This window comes from Accipiter gentilis, chromosome 11 (assembly GCF_929443795.1).
Source record: "Accipiter gentilis chromosome 11, bAccGen1.1, whole genome shotgun sequence".
Lineage (NCBI taxonomy): Eukaryota > Metazoa > Chordata > Aves > Accipitriformes > Accipitridae > Astur > Astur gentilis.
In genome coordinates, this window is record NC_064890.1 from 11,112,335 (window position 1) to 11,130,323 (window position 17,989).

At 39.0% G+C, this 17,989-nt stretch overlaps 1 protein-coding gene across 13 annotated transcripts in view; it reads left to right on the forward strand.

Moving 5' to 3' along the window:
• CACNA2D1 (calcium voltage-gated channel auxiliary subunit alpha2delta 1) overlaps positions 1-17,989 on the forward strand; it is a 427,231-nt gene that overhangs the window by 17,802 nt on the left and 391,440 nt on the right. The window lies entirely within an intron of this gene.

Consider the following 17,989-nt stretch of genomic DNA (forward strand, 5'->3'; position numbering starts at 1 on the left):
GATGGGTCTCTGGATTGCTTGCTCTGGTGCACACACTTTCTTTTTCACTGCCTGTCTGTCTCTGCCTCTTGACAGGTGTAAGGAGGATCCTAAATATAGAAGCCACCCATCAGTTGGCTTCAGCGATCAGCAAGCACTGATTTAGCATTTCTCTTAACCAGCTAAGCTCCAGAAGGGTGTTTCTTTTAAATGTTTGTAAATTTATTCAATTACAAGCTTTCTTTAAAATTATTAGCAAACCAGGTTATCCTATAGTGTGAAGAATGCCACAAGCAAGCATGTCTCAGAAGTGATAGTTGTCAGGAATGGCTTTTGTGATGGAAAGGAGAGAAAAATGCTTTTTAGAGATCTCCCATATTTTAGCAGTTTAGTTAATGGTGCCATATCTCATTGGGGAAAACAGTGACACTAGGTATAAGTACAGTCTCGAGTTCTTAGATGAAGGAAAATGCTTTCAGACATAGATAACTGTACACTTGCCTATGAATTTTTCCTCAGGAAAAGAGACTTAACTGCAAGTGTACTGATTAGCTGGGGCTTACTTTGCTATACACAGAAATTAGGCATGTGGTGAGAAATGCAGTTGTCCTGTAACTGAATGTTTATAGTGCTTAATAAAAGTATTTTTATCACACAGTAATATTTTTCATGGTGTACATTTATTTATGCTCTGTTGAGGTCAGCACAATACTGATTCTTAAAAATTAATTGGCCAAATTTAATATATTACCATTGCAAACAGTTCTAATTAGGATATTTGAAAAAAAAAAAGCAAAAAAAGCTGTATCACTACGTTAAAGACAAGTTACACATTTTGTGTTAGTCTGTAGGCAGGCATCTCAACTTCTTTCTCTTTCTTGTCACCAGTTTCCATTAATATTCATAGAGATTTTTCACAGTCTACAGAGGAGATCCTAAAATTCGGTATTTAATTGTGACAAGTGAGTTGCATGTGGTGAAGAACCTTTTTGATACTGATTTGCTTTGATTTTTATGTTTTATGATTGTAATACACTTCTAGGATATTAAACATTGTGTTAAACAGAGGAACACAAGTGAAGTCAGTGCCTTTATGTGGCTCAGAAAGTCAGTAGTACTTTTTTCATGATAGTTGTAGTGGTTACATGTGGTCGGTCTGGTTGTGAAAAACGCTGTAGCAAAATATAGCATGGGTTTGTTATGCTTATGTAAGGTTTTATTTTTGGTAACCTGTTCTCCCTATACCCAGCCATGAGAAACAACCTGTTCCTCTATTTTATTTTTTTTGTTACTGTTTTATAAATTGGTATAATTTATTGCAAGCTTCTGCCAGGTCTGGGACATCTGTTTCAGTGGTTGATGGAAAGTGATTCAAAGCCCCAGAAAGAAGTAAGAGGGCTGCTAGATAAAGTACCAGGACTGGCCCTGAGAAAAGGAAAAACAGTTTAGGGTGGAAGATGTTTCCAAGAAAAGGATGCTTTCTCAGGTTTGGGACAAGAGATACTGGGATAGGTCTAACCTTCTCAGTACAGATAGTCTCAAGCTTTATACCTGAAAAGCCAAACTGCATCTAATGTACCTTCTGGGTGGAAGCTCTGTTACATTTCACCGATCAGAACATGAACCCGCTGAAGCCTAGTAGTTTTGGTTATGAGCTTGAGTTTTTGGGTTCAAGGGAAACTGAATTTTCTTCAGTGTGAACTCATGTGATCTGACTGCAGCTTAACAAATCCGAATTGCCATGAGCTGATAATGCAGCTACCCGAGCACAGCTTTAGCTGCAACCAGTGGCTACTATGGTAGGCAAACTTACCTTTGCTGAGGTATGAGCCACCAGGTTGGAAGGCAGAACTGATTGTTTTAAAATGCTTGTGCATCTAATGATTAGAAGATTATTCTCTCCTCAGTCCTCCAAATTTATTTTTCACTGTAGCACTGTGTTTTTTCTAGTTGGCTAGAGACCTGGCTAGATTCTGTCTGCCTTTGGCATATCGTTTGCTGAATACAGTGGGAAGAACTTTTCTCCTGAATTTATTTTACAGCCTCATGTTTATTAGATGGAAGAGGTGGTAGTCTCTTCTCACGAGAATTGTCCTTTAGTCACAACATACAGGAGCTCTATGTCTACATGGTTCTTCTTTGCCTTTTATTCAGGACAGAATCCAGGTACTCTACTTTCACCTTTGTGTTTTCATAGTCTAGATACATTTTCTAGATAGAATAAAAAATTGGTCAGATGATTTTTCCATCAACCTCCACAGGCATTAAATCAGGTCCATACTGGGATTATGTGAAAATATTTCCATTTTTTAATCTTAAATCATAAAGTTACATGAAGCAAAAATTAGTGCTTGTTTGGGATAATTCACACTAAAACTGCTCCTAGTAAAAGATAAGAAAAAAAATACATTTAGATCGTGAGTTAGGAAACTACCTTCCTAATAAAACCCTTTTTTTTATCAACCTACTGATCTATCCATTGATCTTTTGATCTTTCTATCCATGTATCTCTCTATTTACTGGGATGAAGTTGGGGATAAGAAATAGTGCCTATAACTGGATTAAGGATGTAAGAAGGTTACCAAGAGGATGTAATGGTGCTTTGTGAGCAGAATGACTAAGATTGTTAATAAAAATAGACCTACTGGTTATGTTACATGCTTGGTAATATTGTGCTTGAAGTGCAAATGCATGGAACAAAAAGGATCACTGAAAATCTGTAGCATTAGGTAGGGGTGGTTTGCAGTGCGGATAGTGATACAAATACATGTTTGTCCAGATAAAGAGAGGAGGAACTCCAGAAGCAGAGTTCATAATCTCCTGCTGAAGTAGTTTCTGAAGTGATACTCACTTTTGTATGCACACATTTTAGGTACAAGGTAGGTTTTCTTTCCCCTCTCTGTGCTAGTCATTAAAGCCTGGCAAGAGCGGCCAGGTTGGATGATGCACAAACCTCGGGCATTTTCAGACAGCAGAGTTACAGATAGGATGTATAAATCTTGAAAAAAGCACAGTCGGTTATGATTTTCCCACAGAGAGAAGGAGCCCTTCACTGTTTTCAAAACAGACTTGTGACTAACAGCTAGCTGTATAAATAATGGAGATCTTATATCTTATGTGATACATAAGAATTATCCTCTCAAGCTGTACAGTAGTCCCTTAAGCAAACAAAGTATTTACTTTTCAAAGGGCTGGATAGTTTTTAGAAGGTTTTCTTTACTCTTGTTTAATAGTACTTACATCACTAGAATTTACATTTAAGCAATTTCAGACCTTGTGGGGAACATCAAGTATTTTATTTGTTAGAATGAAAGTAATGTAAGTCCTCATTTTTGAATTCTAGTCACTGCTTTTGAAGGTAATGGTGAAAAAAATCCTCTTATGAGGTGTTATTCCCATATTCTTAGTGCAGCAATGTTTTGGGTTTGTATTCTGTGAAATAGGATTCTTCAGGGCAAGAATTACATGGAAGAGGCCAAATTCAGTGCTGCCAAAGTAAAAGGTTCAGAAAACAGATGGGCAGGATGGCGGTTTTAAGAAGCAAGGAGGAACTGTGATCCTCATGTCTGAGTGCAAACCTACGCCATGGCAATTACATAGTATCATCTTTTCTGTCATTTCTGGCTTAGGATATACAGGATCTCAGAACCTGTAGGTCAGACATATGCCTCCCGTTTTCCTTTCCTTCAGGAAAAAAAATATCATTTTTAAAGATTCATATTTCTAAACGTTTCTCTTTGCGTAGAAGATTGAGACTGCTTTAGATGTTATGAAAATTATTCTTTAATTAAAAAACCTACTCTATATCTCTTGTGATTCCTCTTTTTGTTCTTTGTAAAGCTATTGCTCTTACATGATAGCAGTCCCCACAAAACTTTGTCCATTCCAGGCTAAAACTCAGATACGTCTACTGAGAAGGTGAAAGAGTCGGTACTTCAGGAAAACAGGTCCTACAAATTAAAATTATAATCTCTATTAAGAGAAAGTAACAACTGTGTGCGCGTATAGTCCGATTATGTATGCTTTTTGCAAACACTTTGTAGACCCAGTGCGTTGAGTACTCATCTCCAACTTTATTTGGAACATTTAGGCTAGTCATATGACAGAGAAGTACACATGCACAGCATTTTTTACTAAATGATCATCAGAGAGCAGGATCTACCCAAGTGTCCCTTATTGTGGCAAAGAGTGGCTACGGCTATGCCATCCTGCTCTCCCGGCATTGGAGAGCCAGTACTGATCCAACAGCTGTCCCAAGGTAGAAGATGTCAGTGGTACAGAAGGCATAGGTTGTAAAAGGCATAGCAGGTCTGGTATAGGTTCATAGCTTTCTCCCGTGAGTCTTCATTCATATAAGCCATGCAATCTCAAATGCAGCGTAAACGCCGGCCTCCCCAGGCAAAACCTTCCAGGAAAGACCACCTCGTCTATTTTTCAGGGAAGACTTTACTAGAAATGCAGGCATCAGCTGTAATCGACATCTGCTTGCTCCTGTCCTGGGGAAACTAGTGTGTGCAGTATATGATGTTCAACTGAAGTGTCAACACCAGGGCGGCTGTAAACCCATCAGCTATAGACAGAAATGCAGAACAAATTGAAATATATGTGTATTAACTTTATGGGCTCTGCTTCCATGAGTGAAAGGAAGCTGAGACCCCCACAGGAAAGTGCTCTTTGTTCTCAGTAGCCGTGCACCTTAAACCATTGATAGCCCTTATATTGATTGCCCTGCTTGCAAATTTCCCTGACCACAGTCGTCCCATTTCTAGTTCAAGAATTAATCCCTTGGCGGCTGAAGCACAGGAGTGGCAAACCCTCAAGTAGCATGATCCTCTTAAGGGAAAAGTACACATGCCAGAGTTGGGGCTCTGCAGACTACTCAGTGGGGCACTTCGAGAGAGATTCCCACCTTGGCTTGTCCAAACACATAGGTTTTGTTTACATACCTTGTAGTGGGGACTAAGTAACCATAGGGATGGGATGGGAAGAATTAAAGAGACGCTTGCTAGGAGAGTGTTGTCGCCTGGCAGCGTAACAGCTTGACGGTCCCCGTTTTGCAATTAGTCTTTTTAAACAGAGATTTGTAAGATCTTATGAATCACATGTGCTCAAACTAATCTCGGGTTGTTTAATTAAGGAATGTGATCTAGATTTCTGGAATTGCTCAGAATCTAATGATAAAAGTACAAGTAACTTCCCTATTTTCACTACTTATATGCTTTTTTCACATTGAGAAGTCAGCTTCTTAACACTAATCACACAGCAACATAAATACTGCTTCTTACGTACATCCTTTGTGGTAGATTTGTTCTCTCTATGTGATTATGTTGCAGCAGGCAACAGACGGTTAAGGTATTTCTCCCAGTTTTACAGCCCGTATAAGGACTGCAACCCTTGCAATCCAGAACTGCGTAGCTCTCAAAGGACAGCTGAAAAAAGGTGGCAAGACGGCACAGCTTTGTGTTCACCGCACTTTATGTGTTAGCTTTTGGTGTTGCACATCCAATTTTTTAAAGAGGTGTCAGAGATTTTTCTATTCCTCGTTCCAGCAAGAGCCCCAAAGAGGATCTTTTCTGGAGCAGTGTTGATACAGTGTGGCTTAGGGCGACATGCCAAAGCATAGCACTTTATAAACAGTCACCACGTTTTTAATGGTTTTCATCAGGAGGCACTTACCGCTTGTCAAAGTGTCAGCCTGATGACTAGAGGGACTAAAATACACACCGGAGAACAGCAGTGTGGGCAGGACTTGGGCGAACTTCCTCAGTTAGCCGTTTCCATCCATTCTTTCTGGCGTTGATGAAAGTGTTAATTTTAGGGGGGCCCAGCCCTGCTGTAATTCGTGAGTCTTTCAAGAGCGGAGTGTCAGTCCTGGACATGGTGAAAGTGCTGTTGGTGTTGCTGGAGAGCCATCCCAGCCCAGCTGTGAGAAGCAACTGCAGAGTGTCGGACATGCCTGTGGCCACTTTTGAAGGATGGCTGGAGGCATCCCAAAATACTTGCTGGAGGATGTCACTAGCTGTCTCTCCCTTTCTTTTTCCTTCTTCTTGATGTGCTCTGTCACCTCCTGTAGATGCGATCTCACTCCATCCGGCCACGCTGCGATTCTGCTGCTGCAGTAGGCTCTCTGTTTCTCCCCGTGCTACTCCCTTCTCCTGCACACGGGATGTAAACCAGTGAAGGCGAGGGATGGGGCGAACCTTGGCTGTGTCCTTGGTGCATTTGCAGTACAACTTGGCCAGTAAAGGAAGCTGGCAGATACGATTCATTCCTGAACTAGCATGTGACGTAAAGTTGAATTTCTGAGCTGCTGCTCTCGCCCAGCTCTGACAGCGGGCATCATGACAAAAAGCCAATGCACTTCTTTGCGCTGTCAGGACACATTTCTCCTCCCTGTCTGTGAGGAGGGGGTAATGGCAACAGCCTAAATCTGCAGAGATCCAAGAACCGAGTGCTTCCTCTGGAGGCTTAGACAGGCACTGGATTTCCTTGAGTCTCTCTTCTCAACTGCAAGGAGTTGTCACCTTTTATGACACAGGGATGCTGAATTAATTTCAGATCATAATGCACTGAGATTTTAAAGTAGTAGGCACCATGTAAAGTTGTTTCATAGACTAGAATCTGTATATATAAAAATATTTATCCTCCCCAACTCCATTGTAACCAACATTAAAAAATGTTCACCACAAAGTGTATTTATATGACACAAGCTTTCCCTTGTAGCGAGGAAAATTAGTTGCCCTAGCAGAAACAGTGTGATTCAGGCGTTACTAAACATAGAGATTGCCATACAAGCTGCCACACTTGCTTTCAAACCTCTCCTTGTCTTTCAGCAACTGGAAAGATTAAGCACCTTTTCTCCACAGATAAATAAAAGTGAGAAGAAGTACTCTGTTCCATTTACACTGGAAGACAGTTGATCATAAAACTAGTGTTCTGGTACCTGGTTCTGGATTTATTCACTCTCAGCTTGTCATCTTCCTCAGGCATGCTGTGGTCCTGGCAATTCTTCTTGGACTGTGCTACTGCTGCTAAATTCATGACAGTCTCTCATGGATCAAGACTGATATGTGGCTAGGAAGTCCAGTCAAGAGAATGTGGAGGCTGTTTTTTAACACAATACAGTAAATATAATGAGATTAGTGGCAAACTGTTAAGATAGCAACTCATCTGATCTGCTTGCAATTTGAGCCTGGATCTAGTAATTAATTTACATATCAAAAGATTTCTCTTGAAAGTAAAATCCCATGCAAAAAAATGTGGCAGGAGCTTTGTCAGACTAAAATCGTAACTTAGTCTGAGCAGCTCAGTAGACTAATTGAAGATTGAACTGTTAAACAGTAGCATTTGAATTTTCTGTAGTACAGAATTCAAGAGGTTTTTTTATATGAATGTGCTGCTATGGTAGAGATTATTATAAAACTCATGTTTCTTGAATGACTGAACCATAAATGCAACTCAACTTTTTTTTTGTTTTATATGCATTTTGTTTTTCTGGATTTGTAAATTTATCCTAAGGGGCACATTTATCACACAGATTTTAATCGTCAATAAGACTTTAAAAAAGATAGGGATTACTGTTGCACATGTCGGAAAGGTGAGTGTCTCAAAAGACTGTACAGAAAAAAATATGGGAAAAAGGAAGGATGCAAGGAAAGGGGGTAGCAGCACATTGTCACAGTGGTGAAGGCATACAAAAGGATCCAGATTCTGTACTTGAAAAATGTCAAAGTAATGTAAAATAGGATAAAAAAAGAACAGGAGAGTACAGGGCCTACAGCCGCAAAACTTAAAAAAGACTTCTTCAAATAGCATCCTGTAAAACTAAATGCAAATTCCAACTCTTTTGATTTTAATGTTGTGAGGTATATCTTTAAGACCGTAGGTTAATGGAAAGGATGACTACTCGGTTTTCATCAGCCAAAATACATGTCCCCAACCTCAGAACATTTGAACTTCATTATCCCCAAGCAGTTGTCAAACTGTCACCTTTGCATAACCCCAAGGAAGCATAACCAAGCATTAGTTAGTTAGACTTACACAGTCTGTAAATGTGCAGGTCCGGACAGCATACATTTTAGAGCTCTAAAGGGACAGCTTCTGACTCAGTGAAAATTATCTACTGTAAATCCTGTGTGTCAGAAGTAATATTTGATATTTGAAGGGAAGAAATAAAAAAAAAAAAAAGAAAAAAAAGTAGAACAGAGACTGACCTAGGGTGATAGCAAGCAATTACTCTCTTCTGGAAAAAATATGTAAACAGTGTCAGAAGTTATTACAGAATATTTCAGATGGCATTATGGAAATAACCAGAAATACTGTTAAACAAATATTTTTCATTAAATCTAGTCATTTTTAGCAAAAGAAAATTGAAGAGGGAATTGATATGAAGATGCATAATAAAAGTCTGAAATCATCAATTTAAACAGCACTGAGGTACCTTGAGCATTCGGAAAGTAGCAAGTGAACAAACGTGACCTTGCTGCACAGTGTCTTGGAAAGTCTAGAAAAAGATTTGTGCAATGTTCTCATTGTTAATTCATTAAAAAAAAATCACTTTGAGAAGAGAAGATAAAAGAATGTATAAAAATGATTTGGGAGAAGAGCTATTTTGAAACTTGAGAGGAAAAAAAAGGGCAGCTGATAGGAAGCAGAAGAGTAGCCACATTATAGGAAACAACACTCTCCCAGAAAGAAAGAAGAGAAAAAGTCTCTCAAATGAAAACAAATATTTAAATTAGCATCTGTACATTTTCCAAAGTGACTCTGTGCTTCAATATTTGAGGTTAGATTTTTATAAAAGTAACCATTCAGCAAATTTTGAAAATCAGTCTACTTTGCCATGTCTTGCATACCTGGGCAGAATAAGTAGACACTTATAAAAGTCTTGATCATATAACCTGCAAATTTAAGACATTAAATGTAGACTTATAGGCACTTTCCTTTGTAGTGCATGTGATTTCTGTCTGCAGCTTCTTAGGAAGGACATGAGTATGAAAGAACTGGAGAAAATACAAAGATTTCTTTGTAAAGATCTAAAAATTGGAATCTATGTCCTTAGAACAGGTTGAAAAAGTTAAGTGTATATAGTTCAGAAGAGAGGAGACTGTGGTCATATGGTCATGGTCCATATATACACCTTCAAGGTGATGATAGAAACGGGGGAAGAGGTTTACAGAGTTCCAGAAGAAAAGGGTAAAAATGAATGGTTTAAACTAAGGAGCAGGGCGGGAGGAGAAATGTAAGTATTTACAAAAAGGTTTTAGATCACAAGAGTGACTAGAGAGTGGAGTAGCCAACCACTGGCAAGAGCAATTTGTAAAGACTTACATATTATGCAAAATAAATTCCAGCAACCATCATCACCTTTATTATTACATCAATATTTTACTTATCCCAAATCTGCCAAGTACAGAATAGTTTCTGGTCATCTCTGGTAATGCATCTTGAGAACTCTGGACAGGTGCCTTGTTAAAATGCCAGCTCCACATGATATCATCAGCAGACCAGGTAAAAGCATTCTGCCTGTCCGTACAGCTCAACCAAGGCTTTGCTTGTGTTTGTATCTATCACACATTATCTACTTCTGCTTTTCTTGAATGGAGTGATGAGGCCTTGAATCCTCAGGTCACTAGGACTCTTCTGTGCGCAAAGAGGTGATGGGGACTATTTTGTTGTCCTTTCCAGCCTATAAGAGTGGGCTGGGGAAGAAGAGGATTATTACAAGGTTCCTAAAGCATTTCACAGAATGTAACAAACAAATAAACAAAACCTTTTCCTTGTCCTTTGTATTGGGCTATTACAAATATGCAAGGGATCGGTCAATCAGAACAGACTTAAAGTGAATGAATAAACAGATCGGATCCAAAGCGTGGGCTTCTGAACTGGCCTGTGACCATTTATACTGTTTAAGTGATGCCAGGCGTAGCCCTGGTGCAAGCTAACTCCCAGATGATGCCCAAGCTTCTGAGATGAGCAAAATAAATGTTCTGCTCTCAGTGAACATGCTGGAAGTGGTCCCCACTTTTGGAATTGGTCCCTCCTTTGGGAATAGCAAGAGAATCGAGGTACATGGATGCAGTCTTTGTTGACACTTGCTGTCATAGCTGGACAATGGTCCCTTGCCTGTTTTCTTTAGGACTACAGCTGTACCCCTACCCCTTGTCCTCAGGAGATAGTTTAGACCCTTATACTGTTAGGAAGCATCAACGTTTCATAGCTGTAGGAGTGTCATTGCAGTTTAATAACAAAAGCCCTCAAAGGTTAGTAGATTGCTTTTTGCTCTTCTCTGGCCACAGCAGTCTGCTGAGGGCCAAATACTGGAGTTTTGACTCTGCTTTTAATTGGACTGCGCTGAGGCAAAGCTTGAATTCAGAGGAATATCTGTAGAAGGGAGGAAAAACTAAAAATTTAAAACTCTGTTACTTTATCCATTTTCAAACAAAATGTTACAGATGGTCCTTCCACCTTTGCTAGTTTGATCTACTGGAAAGATAGTTTCTATTTCTGTTTAGTCCATGATGATAATTGCCACCAGCCACCTTTTACAATTTCCAACAGTGTTTTCTCCTCTGTTGTCCGTATTCTTGAGATAGGGTCTCTCTGTAAATGTCTTAATAGCCAGTGTTTCTTTTTCCTCTTCAGGTTTGTCTTTAGCCTTCTCATTTGCTCTGATTCATCAGAAACTTGACAGCAGTTACTCTGGTGATGCACTGAGAGGTTTGCCTGGTACATGGAGCAGTATTGCCCTGCTATTTTCTAGAACTGTCTTATCCACCTGTACTTGGGTTTGTATTTTGTAAGTTGTTTGTGAGATGGGACACTCTGGCCACAGCACAAAGATGGCATAACTGCAGGCAGAGCATAGCAGTATGGCTCATGGTCCATGAGTGTGACTTTGTCACAAAACAACAATAATGATAACAACAGTAACATACTTAGTGTGCTGGTGACTATTTTCTGCTTGTGCCATGTCTTTTGTGTGAGCTCAAGAGGATAAGAGTCAGTTGTAGGTGAAGATTTGTGCTGCATATATATCATAACAGAGACTATACTATCATCACAATGACCCTTTAATAACTTTCTTGGAGGATAGGATGAAATTAATTCATGATATATTTATGGTGTGATGCTGAAATGTGGCAAAGTAGACTCTATGTGCAGGAGATATATGCCTTAGAGTTCATAATCCTTACTTTTCTCCTTCTCTGGAAAAATGATAAAGGCTGTTAAGACTTGTGGCGGGTAGTGTGGTGACCTAGACCATAGATTATTAGTGTGATCACCTATTTAGACCTTCCGGTTAATGTGACACCTCACACAGTAATTTCTACAGTCAGCACATGACCTCTCCTCCACTCTGGGATTACATATCATTAGAGAATTTCCTGACCAGTTGAAGGACTAGTAAGGACTCAGACTCAAAGGATAAAGAGAGGAGTGATTAGCCACATGGAGTAGGCATTTTATTTCCATTCATCTTCTTTAAATAAGAACAGTTTTTCAGGCCAGTCTTGTGTTGAAGAGGCTGAAAGAGGCCAATAATCTTTCCTGATTGTTCTTCAAACTGTCAGAGCCTGACCACCACAATGCCCCTATTTATCCCCTCTTTTGTTTCTGTCTGTATTTTATTAGCAGGTTTTCTTTTGTCTATGGCTCAGTCTTACAGGAGCTTCTTATATGTGCCCTTTTCTGAAAGATGATACAGGTTTGCAGTATCCTGGGATTCAGAAGGAGCTAGCTTGTGAATGTGTCTTGACTTTGACCATAGGGCTCTATACGAGGAATGCATTAAATGCAGAAGACATAAAGCTTTATGTGTTATACTCCCTAAGAAAACAAAGTTAATTCTGGGAATTAGAAATCATAGTAAAGACTGAAACCTTTCCAGCCAGAAAGCTGAATAATTTCCATATCATGATGTGGAATTATAGAGTGTAAATAAGCAGAAGCAATGTCTTTTATTTTCTGGTAATGTAATAAAATCAGATATCTTTTGTAGCAACCAGCAGAGTAGTTATATTGCTGTGTAATAGTAAACTGAAAAAATTACTTTGTTGTCCAAAGAATTTTGGTAAGAATTTCTTTATCTGTCTAGATCTCTTCAACTATCCCTCCCAATTCATTTTTCAGGTTTCTTTCCTTAGTGAAAAAAAAAAGAAAAAGAAAAAGAAAAAAAACTAAACAAGAACTGTCAGTCCAAGATGACGTTTGAAGGTGAACAGACACATATTTAAAAATGATAAATAGGAAAAGGCCCTTTCTGTCAAACTTCTCAAAAATATTAAACTACTCTTATAATTGGTATGTTTTACTTTACATTGCATGTAGTAGACCATAACCAGGGAGGACAAATAAAAAAGCAACAAGGCTGCAAAGGAACTGACAGAAACTTTTTGAAGAAAGTCTAAGATTTTAAAACATATCAGTATTTTTTTAATGTTATTTAAAGCTAAGACATTCTATTTTTCATAATTCTTCATGATCTTTAACAAATAAATACTATTTGATATGAAGGGCTTGAAATAAATTTTAAAACCAAACTTACTGTCAGAAATGTCTCTGTGCAAGGGCTGTCAAGAAATTAGTGTCCAGATATTGCATGGTTTTTACAATATGGTAATGATTTTTTATGGCATTTTCCCAAGCAAACTGATTTGTCACTTGCAGAAAAATTCCTGTATGTCACTGGTTGAAAGCAGAAAAGTTTAGAGCGATTCCCTAAATACAGTAGAGAGCATGTTACTCTTCTGAATGTGATGAGGATGGAAGATTTGGCTGTGTCATGTGGCATGGAGGTGTATTCTCCCTGGGAATCACAATCCTGTTAGTCCTTGTGCTAAATCCCTGCTTGATTCTGCCCAGCAGTAGTGATAACCAGAAGTCTGCATTAACTCCATCAGTCCCATACCAGAATGGATGCCACTAGACCCGGGGTGCATAGCACGATTCTCTCAATAAACAGACTAAGGAGTGAGCAGCATTAAAATCTGAATGTCCCTTTACCTCTGGAAGTGATTTCTCAGGTCACAGGTTTTGGGATATTGGCAGGGCCAATATTAGAGAGTCACCATGTCACTCTTCACCGATAAAGAAGCTGCTGTTTTCTGAGCTGGTTGATCTACAAGCCCTTTGGAATTGATGTCAGAAAAACAATACTAAATGAGTCGAGGATGATGTTCACAGTTACTCTCCCGTGACAGGTAAAACATTGGCACAGGTTCTAAAGAGAAAGAAAAAAATTGAAGTTTTATCATTCCTCCCTCAGTAATATTTCAGTCTCGGGGCTCTGGCTTGCTAAGAGAGTTGACCACACTGCATGAAGGTGAGCTTATGTTGCAGGCAGTTTGCTTGACGGTCAGCTTCTTAGATACGATCTTTAAAAAAAGTTATACACCTCTGCTGCAGAATTAAGATTCTCTAAATCTTCTCTGTGGTCGCCTGAAGCCTTAATATCAACAGGTACAGTGCAAGCGACATATGGTGAGATTCCAGTGGAATAATTTGTTAGCAGAGTGGTTATCTTGCTTTGAGGTGCAGGTTTCTGGCAGGATACTTTCTTTTTTTTTGTTTTCTTTCCCTCCCTCTGTACTCTAGTGTACTAACCAAAAAAACTGCTGAGTTTCTATCTAACATCAGGAATGGATAAAATACCCTCACTAAACCAGGCATCACTTCTCAAGACTGATAATGCTTGTAAGCATTAAAAACGCTGTGCACCTGAAGGCCAAACTCTGCTCTCAGCTCACCCTCTGCAAGCATTGGCACCTCGTTTTGGAGTGTTGTTTTTTTTTCTTTCTTTCTTTTTTCTTAGCTGCTTCACATCTACCTTGTTTCTGATATCTGTTAGTCAGATTCTTTTTGTCTTGTAGATGTCCAAAATCCTCTGCCAAGAGGGTGAAATGATGTGAGACAATTGCATTGCAAAAGCCATTCAGGTGTTCACCTGTAAGGATACAGTCTGTCAGTATGGATTGCATGTCACATGCCTGACACATGGCAATTCTGTTTTGCACCCGAAGTGTAAAAAGCTGATGGAAACATGAGAGCTTTGCGTATGACTGAGGTGTTCCTTAGGCTGTGACTACGTACGTGGGCAAACACAAGCTCACTTTGCTTGAACACGAAGCTGTCTGGCAGCCAGAGTGTGCGTAGCCGTGTCAGCGACAGTGCTGTGCTGGCTAATAGGCCATGTGGGGAGGCAGGCTGTACAGCCTGGCCGTAAGGCAGTGCTAACACAGGTTTTAGGGTGGAAAATGGCTCTTCTCCAGCCAGCTGGAAGCAGGCACAGAACACACAATTTCCCTGGAAGATTCACACTTTTACTGATGATTTGTTGCTGCAGAGATGATCTTTGCACTCCCTGTTCTTGTAGCCAGATAATGTAGTCCATGCGTTCCCACTTGTTGTTGCAGAAGAAATAATTGTTTATAATAAAATTCAGTATTCGGTGCTGCAGTATGTTGTACAACCCCAGAACAACATCCTTCCAACTCAGCAAGCTGCTTTTTACTGCCAATGTGTGCCATGTTCATCCAATCCTTCTTCCCCAAGCTTGCCTCCCATTTATTTCTTCAGATTATCTTGAAACTGTGTGATACTCAGACCCCCGTTCACGTAAGAAAGCAACATTCCTGTACCACACCTTATCTGCTTCATTATCTGAATTTGATAATCTTGTAAGATGTCAGTCTTTTTATTAGTACTTTGCTGACGTGGAGATTAAGTTCTTCATGCTCTTTAAGTTCTTCACATGAAAATCATCCATGGGTTCTCCTCACTACTAGATTTGGGAGATGCTGATAATGCTTAAGTCCCTGCATTGATTTAAAGGACCCTCCTGGCCATGGAATGTTCTTTTTCTTTTCAAGAGGCAAATTAAGAAAATCATAATAAATTCTAGTTTTTAGGTTCTTTCCTATCTGGCAAAGCTTTATTAGCTATAATACAAATGGAATCTATTCTGCCTTTTTGGAGCACCAGTCTAATTTCTAATATAAATACAAATTTTATAATAGTGTGTTAGAGATTGCCTTAGTGATATTTTTTATAGCACAAGTAATTTTATATGTGCTTTAACACCTTTGTACAGCTAGTCCTTTTAAAGTGTATTGGAACTCTTCCCTTTTCTCCATTAAGATGGTATATCACAGCTCAAACTGTGCTCCAAGATGACACTGTTGCTAATCAGAATAATCTGTATCCAAATAAGAAAATGCAGACTGAAACAGTAGCAAAAAATCTATTCTCCAGTCTGCACTGCACATCTCTAATGCCTGCTACATAGCTCTACTTTGCACTGGATTCCTAATGCCTTCAATGGAAATTATGTATGGGATGAGTAAGAAATACACAGTGGTAAACTGATGAGTAGATAGACACACTGCAGATAAGAGGAGTAGAAATTTGGCCATTTTTATTAGCTTGTGCAAGGAAGCTGATGCTGCCATACTTGCACTTCTTTGCTCTATTAATTGTAGATTGAATCAGTAGTTCTGTAATCAGTTCCACATGGGAAGGTGCAGGTGAATTTTTCTTGTTACCTTTTGTGGTTTTCATGCAGGCACATGAGGCTTCTTATGCAGAAGAGTTTGCAGGATTAAGGACTAAGTTAAGGACAGGGAAATATTAAAATGGATTTTTAATATTGTAATACAAAAAAATCAGATCCTTATTCTCTGATAGAGTGATGTGTCAAAAGGCATGTCTATGTAAATCCCCCCCCCTGCCCCCCATGTTCATGCAGGTTTGTTTACAGCAGTGGTTTGACACACATGAAAAAGAAATAAAGACATTAATTCACTAAAACCCTTGTAATATGAGAGTAGAGAAAAACTCTTCTATTAAAAGTAGTTAGAAGGTGAGAAATAGTGGAGCTATATCCACTAACTACTAATGTTTATTTCTAAACAATTTCCAGTATAATTCTGAATTTCAGCTGTGTAAATGTTACATTTTTCTGTTACTGCTAAAATGTATTTGGAATTAATCATTTGCTGTATTGATGAATCATTGAAAAAGACTTCTATGTAAAGTTATTTTTGTGTGTGTATACAGATATTTACATATACACACATATGCACACATTTAAAGAACTAGGTGATCTGTTCAAAAACTGCTGTGAAAACAATAACATTTCTTGTGTGGTTTTTTTGTTACTGAAAGTTATAATTCAAAGTTATTTATTATTTTTCTGCATATAATTGCATTACATTTGAAATACCTCTGAAAAAGCAACTGTAAGAGGTATTTTATAATTTTGTAATGACCACTGTTCTGCTGAATTCTTATAGCAAGTGGCCAGTGTCCTACCTGATCACTTAAGTACAAAGGTGATCCATCACTAAAAATTATTTTAAAATACACACAAAACATCCTCTAACTGTCTTACTTATGTACAAGAGGCTGTCCTACGTGACCATGCTTTCACCTGCAGGACTGGTTTCTGCTGAATGTTTAAAAATAACTTATCAATGTACAATTTAGTTAATTCTGCAGCAGAAACCACCTAGGAGAGTGTCTGGCCAGATTCACCCCAAAGGATGTTGTTCAATGCAGTGAAAGGTCCAAATCAATCCAGGTACAGCAGAAGCTTCCTGGGGCAATCTTCAGGACTGGCCAAAATTCCCACTTGGAAAGCTCCTGCACCAGTTAGTGACTTTGCTGTGGAGCTGGCTGGGCTTCAGTCATTCACCTTGGATTAAATAAGTCCTTTGACTCAGATCAGTCCATGGTCTCCTCTGTGCAGGAGTTCCTGGCCCGCTCAGGGAATTAATGGCCCAAGTACACTGGATGTGCACGCAGGCACAGCCCTGATGCCCAGGTACACCACAGCTGTAACTCTGGGAACCGCTTTGAAACTCGCTCTGTACCCCACTCATACCGTAAGCTCCATCACTCTTGCACATGTTCTCAGCAGTGGTGAGGCTGCAGCTGGAGTACAGCACCCATTTTAGGCCTCTCAGTTCCAGGAGGATATTGAGAAAGGAAAGGAATCTAAGGATAATGTGTTTTCCGTACATACAGACCAAAAAAAGAACAAATTACCCATCTATATACATACCTACATAAATGAACTTTCTCTTTTAGATTGATAATAAGTCTTAAGAATATGAGTTGTAAAATTGTTTTCATAGTGCATGGTGTATTGACAAAGTAGGCAATGCACCCTCCTCCCCAACTATTGTGCAAGTACCTCAGAACTACACAGCAATTCTGGTACTTGAGACAAACCTTTCTGATCTTTCATGTTCTTACCAGTAGTTGAATGCATTTTGATTTACTTATGATTTGATGGAATGACTGCGGTGAAGGCCATCATTAAGAAAATGAGTAATGAAGGGATAAAATGAGCATAAAAATCAAATCTCTATGTTGCAAACTATTTTACAGTGGTCTCAGTTTAAAAAAAAAAAAAGTTCTTTATAAATGAAGAATGAATAGTCTTGGAAATTCTCATGACTGTGAGAAAGGGAATACAAATATTATTGCAAAAGCTTTACTAAGGTTAGCTGTAGATTCTGGTGTGCTTAGCATTTTAGTTCAGATCAGGAATGTACACATTGAATTCATGTTGCAGAGTGATCTTGGTGCACACAAATTTTATTCCAGGTGAAAATTAGCTGGAAGTTTTGCTTCAAGAGCATGACTAACATTCTCTAACTGCTCACAGGCATTCAGTCGACAGGACCAAATTATAATGAAGTCCAAAGTAAAATGCCCCAAGTGCACCTGGTTTGGGAATTTGGTCCTCAGCATAACTGCTTTTCCTCCCCAGATTTGCTCCTGATGTGCCACAGTCTTTGCTAACACAAACATAGCTTCTGTTTCAGTGGTGTTATTCAGGACATTTTCTAACTCCACTGTTTTCCTTGGGAAAATCCTGACATTACTGACATCAATGAACATATTGAAAGTGATGAAAAAAACCCAGCAAGGTTTCATAGCCTTTCCTCCTTCCATCCCTCTACTTTGTATTTCTTTGAAATTGTTATGATATGAAGAGGTTTAT